This window comes from Idiotropiscis lumnitzeri, unplaced genomic scaffold (assembly GCF_059441095.1).
Source record: "Idiotropiscis lumnitzeri isolate Australia: NSW breed Sydney's pygmy pipehorse unplaced genomic scaffold, RoL_Ilum_1.0 HiC_scaffold_178, whole genome shotgun sequence".
Classification (NCBI taxonomy): Eukaryota; Metazoa; Chordata; class Actinopteri; order Syngnathiformes; family Syngnathidae; genus Idiotropiscis; species Idiotropiscis lumnitzeri.
The window spans coordinates 163,475-171,038 of record NW_028283716.1 but is presented as its reverse complement, the minus strand read 5'-3'; positions in this window follow the sequence as shown (position 1 = coordinate 171,038).

Below are 7,564 nucleotides of genomic sequence, written 5' to 3'. Positions count from 1 at the left end.
AACTAAACGTTTCCAATGTAAATTTCCACCTTTATATAGTGTAAAAAGACATCCTGAAGCCTGGGCAGTCATTAATTTGATTGTCCAGTATTTCCCTTATGAGATAATGCCTCACATAGCAAATGTGTACAGCGCGAGCTGAAAATGCATTTACAGCACTAAAAAAACAAACTTTTATAACAGCTAAACCAAACGTTTCCAATGTACATTTCCACCTTTATATAGTGTAGAAAGGCATCCTGAAGCCTGGAAAGTCATTAATTTGATTGTCCAGTATTTCCTTCATGAGATATTGCAACACTTAGAAAAAGTGTACAGCGCCAGCAGACAATGAATTTTCAGCACTAAAAAAACGAAACTTCATTAACAGCTAAACCAAACGTTTCCAATGTAAATTTCCACATTTATAGAGTGTAAAAAGGCATCCTGAAGCCTGGGAAGTCATTAATTTGATTGTCCAGTATTTCCCTTATGAGATAATGCCTCACATAGCAAATGTGTACAGTGCGAGCTGAAAATGCATTTACAGCACTAAAAAACCAAACTTATATAACAGCTAAACCAAACGTTTCCAATGCAAATTTCCACCTTTATATAGTGTAAAAAGACATCCTGAAGCCTGGGCAGTCATTAATTTGATTGTCCAATATTTCCCTTATGAGATAATGCCTCTCATAGCAAATGTGTACAGCGCGAGCTGAAAATGCATTTACAGCACTAAAAAAACAAACTTTTATAACAGCTAAACCAAACGTTTCCAATGTAAATTTCCACCTTTATATAGTGTAGAAAGGCATCCTGAAGCCTGGAAAGTCATTAATTTGATTGTCCAGTATTTCCTTCATGAGATATTGCAACACATAGAAAAAGTGTACAGCGCCAGCAGACAATGACTTTTCAGCACTAAAAAAACGAAACTTCATTAACAGCTAAACTAAACGTTTCCAATGTAAATTTCCACCTTTATATAGTGTAAAAAGACATCCTGAAGCCTGGGCAGTCATTAATTTGATTGTCCAATATTTCCCTTATGAGATAATGCCTCTCATAGCAAATGTGTACAGCGCGAGCTGAAAATGCATTTACAGCACTAAAAAACCAAACTTTTATAACAGCTAAACCAAACGTTTCCAATGTAAATTTCCACATTTATATAGTGTAGAAAGGCATCCTGAAGCCTGGAAAGTCATTAATTTGATTGTCCAGTATTTCCTTCATGAGATATTGCAACACTTAGAAAAAGTGTACAGCGCCAGCAGACAATGAATTTTCAGCACTAAAAAAACGAAACTTCATTAACAGCTAAACTAAACGTTTCCAATGTAAATTTCCACCTTTATATAGAGTAAAAAGACATCCTGAAGCCTGGGCAGCCATTAATTTGATTGTCCAATATTTCCCTTATGAGATAATGCCTCTCATAGCAAATGTGTACAGCGCGAGCTGAAAATGCATTTACAGCACTAAAAAACCAAACTTTTATAACAGCTAAACCAAACGTTTCCAATGTAAATTTCCACCTTTATATAGTGTAAAAAGACATCCTGAAGCCTGGGCAGTCATTAATTTGATTGTCCAATATTTCCCTTATGAGATAATGCCTCTCATAGCAAATGTGTACAGCGCGAGCTGAAAATGCATTTACAGCACTAAAAAACCAAACTTTTATAACAGCTAAACCAAACGTTTCCAATGTAAATTTCCACCTTTATATAGTGTAAAAAGACATCCTGAAGCCTGGGCAGTCATTAATTTGATTGTCCAATATTTCCCTTATGAGATAATGCCTCTCATAGCAAATGTGTACAGCGCGAGCTGAAAATGCATTTACAGCACTAAAAAACCAAACTTTTATAACAGCTAAACCAAACGTTTCCAATGTAAATTTCCACCTTTATATAGTGTAGAAAGGCATCCTGAAGCCTGGAAAGTCATTAATTTGATTGTCCAGTATTTCCTTCATGAGATATTGCAACACTTAGAAAAAGTGTACAGCGCCAGCAGACAATGACTTTTCAGCACTAAAAAAACGAAACTTCATTAACAGCTAAACTAAACGTTTCCAATGTAAATTTCCACCTTTATATAGTGTAAAAAGACATCCTGAAGCCTGGGCAGTCATTAATTTGATTGTCCAATATTTCCCTTATGAGATAATGCCTCTCATAGCAAATGTGTACAGCGCGAGCTGAAAATGCATTTACAGCACTAAAAAACCAAACTTTTATAACAGCTAAACCAAACGTTTCCAATGTAAATTTCCACATTTATATAGTGTAGAAAGGCATCCTGAAGCCTGGAAAGTCATTAATTTGATTGTCCAGTATTTCCTTCATGAGATATTGCAACACTTAGAAAAAGTGTACAGCGCCAGCAGACAATGAATTTTCAGCACTAAAAAAACGAAACTTCATTTACAGCTAAACCAAACGTTTCCAATGTAAATTTCCACATTTATAGAGTGTAAAAGGGCATCCTGAAGCCTGGGAAGTCATTAATTTGATTGTCCAGTATTTCCCTTATGAGATAATGCCTCACATAGCAAATGTGTACAGTGCGAGCTGAAAATGCATTTTCAGCACTAAAAAACCAAACTTTTATAACAGCTAAACCAAACGTTTCCAATGTAAATTTCCACCTTTATATAGTGTAAAAAGACATCCTGAAGCCTGGGCAGTCATTAATTTGATTGTCCAGTATTTCCCTTATGAGATAATGCCTCACATAGCAAATGTGTACAGCGCGAGCTGAAAATGCATTTACAGCACTAAAAAAACAAACTTTTATAACAGCTAAACCAAACGTTTCCAATGTACATTTCCACCTTTATATAGTGTAGAAAGGCATCCTGAAGCCTGGAAAGTCATTAATTTGATTGTCCAGTATTTCCTTCATGAGATATTGCAACACTTAGAAAAAGTGTACAGCGCCAGCAGACAATGAATTTTCAGCACTAAAAAAACGAAACTTCATTAACAGCTAAACCAAACGTTTCCAATGTAAATTTCCACATTTATAGAGTGTAAAAAGGCATCCTGAAGCCTGGGAAGTCATTAATTTGATTGTCCAGTATTTCCCTTATGAGATAATGCCTCACATAGCAAATGTGTACAGTGCGAGCTGAAAATGCATTTACAGCACTAAAAAACCAAACTTATATAACAGCTAAACCAAACGTTTCCAATGCAAATTTCCACCTTTATATAGTGTAGAAAGGCATCCTGAAGCCTGGAAAGTCATTAATTTGATTGTCCAGTATTTCCTTCATGAGATATTGCAACACTTAGAAAAAGTGTACAGCGCCAGCAGACAATGAATTTTCAGCACTAAAAAAAACGAAACTTCATTAACAGCTAAACTAAACGTTTCCAATGTAAATTTCCACCTTTATATAGAGTAAAAAGACATCCTGAAGCCTGGGCAGCCATTAATTTGATTGTCCAATATTTCCCTTATGAGATAATGCCTCTCATAGCAAATGTGTACAGCGCGAGCTGAAAATGCATTTACAGCACTAAAAAACCAAACTTTTATAACAGCTAAACCAAACGTTTCCAATGTAAATTTCCACCTTTATATAGTGTAGAAAGGCATCCTGAAGCCTGGAAAGTCATTAATTTGATTGTCCAGTATTTCCTTCATGAGATATTGCAACACTTAGAAAAAGTGTACAGCGCCAGGAGACAATAAATTTTCAGCACTAAAAAACCGAAACTTCATTAACAGCTAAACTAAACGTTTCCAATGTAAATTTCCACCTTTATATAGTGTAAAAAGTCATCCTGAAGCCTGGGCAGCCATTAATTTGATTGTCCAATATTTCCCTTATGAGATAATGCCTCTCATAGCAAATGTGTACAGCGCGAGCTGAAAATGCATTTACAGCACTAAAAAACCAAACTTTTATAACAGCTAAACCAAACGTTTCCAATGTAAATTTCCACCTTTATATAGTGTAAAAAGACATCCTGAAGCCTGGGCAGTCATTAATTTGATTGTCCAATATTTCCCTTATGAGATAATGCCTCTCATAGCAAATGTGTACAGCGCGAGCTGAAAATGCATTTACAGCACTAAAAAACCAAACTTTTATAACAGCTAAACCAAACGTTTCCAATGTAAATTTCTACCTTTATATAGTGTAGAAAGGCATCCTGAAGCCTGGAAAGTCATTAATTTGATTGTCCAGTATTTCCTTCATGAGATATTGCAACACTTAGAAAAAGTGTACAGCGCCAGCAGACAATGAATTTTCAGCACTAAAAAAACGAAACTTCATTTACAGCTAAACCAAACGTTTCCAATGTAAATTTCCACATTTATAGAGTGTAAAAGGGCATCCTGAAGCCTGGGAAGTCATTAATTTGATTGTCCAGTATTTCCCTTATGAGATAATGCCTCACATAGCAAATGTGTACAGTGCGAGCTGAAAATGCATTTTCAGCACTAAAAAACCAAACTTTTATAACAGCTAAACCAAACGTTTCCAATGTAAATTTCCACCTTTATATAGTGTAAAAAAGACATCCTGAAGCCTGGGCAGTCATTAATTTGATTGTCCAGTATTTCCCTTATGAGATAATGCCTCACATAGCAAATGTGTACAGCGCGAGCTGAAAATGCATTTACAGCACTAAAAAAACAAACTTTTATAACAGCTAAACCAAACGTTTCCAATGTACATTTCCACCTTTATATAGTGTAGAAAGGCATCCTGAAGCCTGGAAAGTCATTAATTTGATTGTCCAGTATTTCCTTCATGAGATATTGCAACACTTAGAAAAAGTGTACAGCGCCAGCAGACAATGAATTTTCAGCACTAAAAAAACAAAACTTCATTAACAGCTAAACCAAACGTTTCCAATGTAAATTTCCACATTTATAGAGTGTAAAAAGGCATCCTGAAGCCTGGGAAGTCATTAATTTGATTGTCCAGTATTTCCCTTATGAGATAATGCCTCACATAGCAAATGTGTACAGTGCGAGCTGAAAATGCATTTACAGCACTAAAAAACCAAACTTATATAACAGCTAAACCAAACGTTTCCAATGTAAATTTCCACCTTTATCTAGTGTAGAAAGGCATCCTGAAGCCTGGAAAGTCATTGATTTGATTGTCCAGTATTTCCTTCATGAGATATTGCAACACTTAGAAAAAGTGTACAGCGCCAGCAGACAATGAATTTTCAGCACTAAAAAAAACGAAACTTCATTAACAGCTAAACTAAACGTTTCCAATGTAAATTTCCACCTTTATATAGAATAAAAAGACATCCTGAAGCCTGGGCAGCCATTAATTTGATTGTCCAATATTTCCCTTATGAGATAATGCCTCTCATAGCAAATGTGTACAGCGCGAGCTGAAAATGCATTTACAGCACTAAAAAACCAAACTTTTATAACAGCTAAACCAAACGTTTCCAATGTAAATTTCCACCTTTATATAGTGTAAAAAGACATCCTGAAGCCTGGGCAGTCATTAATTTGATTGTCCAATATTTCCCTTATGAGATAATGCCTCTCATAGCAAATGTGTACAGCGCGAGCTGAAAATGCATTTACAGCACTAAAAAACCAAACTTTTATAACAGCTAAACCAAACGTTTCCAATGTAAATTTCCACCTTTATATAGTGTAAAAAGACATCCTGAAGCCTGGGCTGTCATTAATTTGATTGTCCAATATTTCCCTTATGAGATAATGCCTCTCATAGCAAATGTGTACAGCGCGAGCTGAAAATGCATTTACAGCACTAAAAAACCAAACTTTTATAACAGCTAAACCAAACGTTTCCAATGTAAATTTCCACCTTTATATAGTGTAGAAAGGCATCCTGAAGCCTGGAAAGTCATTAATTTGATTGTCCAGTATTTCCTTCATGAGATATTGCAACACTTAGAAAAAGTGTACAGCGCCAGCAGACAATGACTTTTCAGCACTAAAAAAACGAAACTTCATTAACAGCTAAACTAAACGTTTCCAATGTAAATTTCCACCTTTATTTAGTGTAAAAAGACATCCTGAAGCCTGGGCAGTCATTAATTTGATTGTCCAATATTTCCCTTATGAGATAATGCCTCTCATAGCAAATGTGTACAGCGCGAGCTGAAAATGCATTTACAGCACTAAAAAACCAAACTTTTATAACAGCTAAACCAAACGTTTCCAATGTAAATTTCCACATTTATATAGTGTAGAAAGGCATCCTGAAGCCTGGAAAGTCATTAATTTGATTGTCCAGTATTTCCTTCATGAGATATTGCAACACTTAGAAAAAGTGTACAGCGCCAGCAGACAATGAATTTTCAGCACTAAAAAAACGAAACTTCATTAACAGCTAAACCAAACGTTTCCAATGTAAATTTCCACATTTATAGAGTGTAAAAGGGCATCCTGAAGCCTGGGAAGTCATTAATTTGATTGTCCAGTATTTCCCTTATGAGATAATGCCTCACATAGCAAATGTGTACAGTGCGAGCTGAAAATGCATTTTCAGCACTAAAAAACCAAACTTTTATAACAGCTAAACCAAACGTTTCCAATGTAAATTTCCACCTTTATATAGTGTAAAAAGACATCCTGAAGCCTGGGCAGTCATTAATTTGATTGTCCAGTATTTCCCTTATGAGATAATGCCTCACATAGCAAATGTGTACAGCGCGAGCTGAAAATGCATTTACAGCACTAAAAAAACAAACTTTTATAACAGCTAAACTAAACGTTTCCAATGTAAATTTCCACCTTTATATAGTGTAAAAAGACATCCTGAAGCCTGGGCAGTCATTAATTTGATTGTCCAATATTTCCCTTATGAGATAATGCCTCTCATAGCAAATGTGTACAGCGCGAGCTGAAAATGCATTTACAGCACTAAAAAAACAAACTTTTATAACAGCTAAACCAAACGTTTCCAATGTAAATTTCCACCTTTATATAGTGTAGAAAGGCATCCTGAAGCCTGGAAAGTCATTAATTTGATTGTCCAGTATTTCCTTCATGAGATATTGCAACACTTAGAAAAAGTGTACAGCGCCAGCAGACAATGAATTTTCAGCACTAAAAAAACGAAACTTCATTAACAGCTAAACCAAACGTTTCCAATGTAAATTTCCACATTTATATAGTGTAAAAAGACATCCTGAAGCCTGGGCAGCCATTAATTTGATTGTCCAATATTTCCCTTATGAGATAATGCCTCTCATAGCAAATGTGTACAGCGCGAGCTGAAAATGCATTTACAGCACTAAAAAACCAAACTTTTATAACAGCTAAACCAAACGTTTCCAATGTAAATTTCCACCTTTATATAGTGTAAAAAGACATCCTGAAGCCTGGGCAGTCATTAATTTGATTGTCCAATATTTCCCTTATGAGATAATGCCTCTCATAGCAAATGTGTACAGCGCGAGCTGAAAATGCATTTACAGCACTAAAAAACCAAACTTTTATAACAGCTAAACCAAACGTTTCCAATGTAAATTTCTACCTTTATATAGTGTAGAAAGGCATCCTGAAGCCTGCAAAGTCATTAATTTGATTGTCCAGTATTTCCTTCATGAGATAT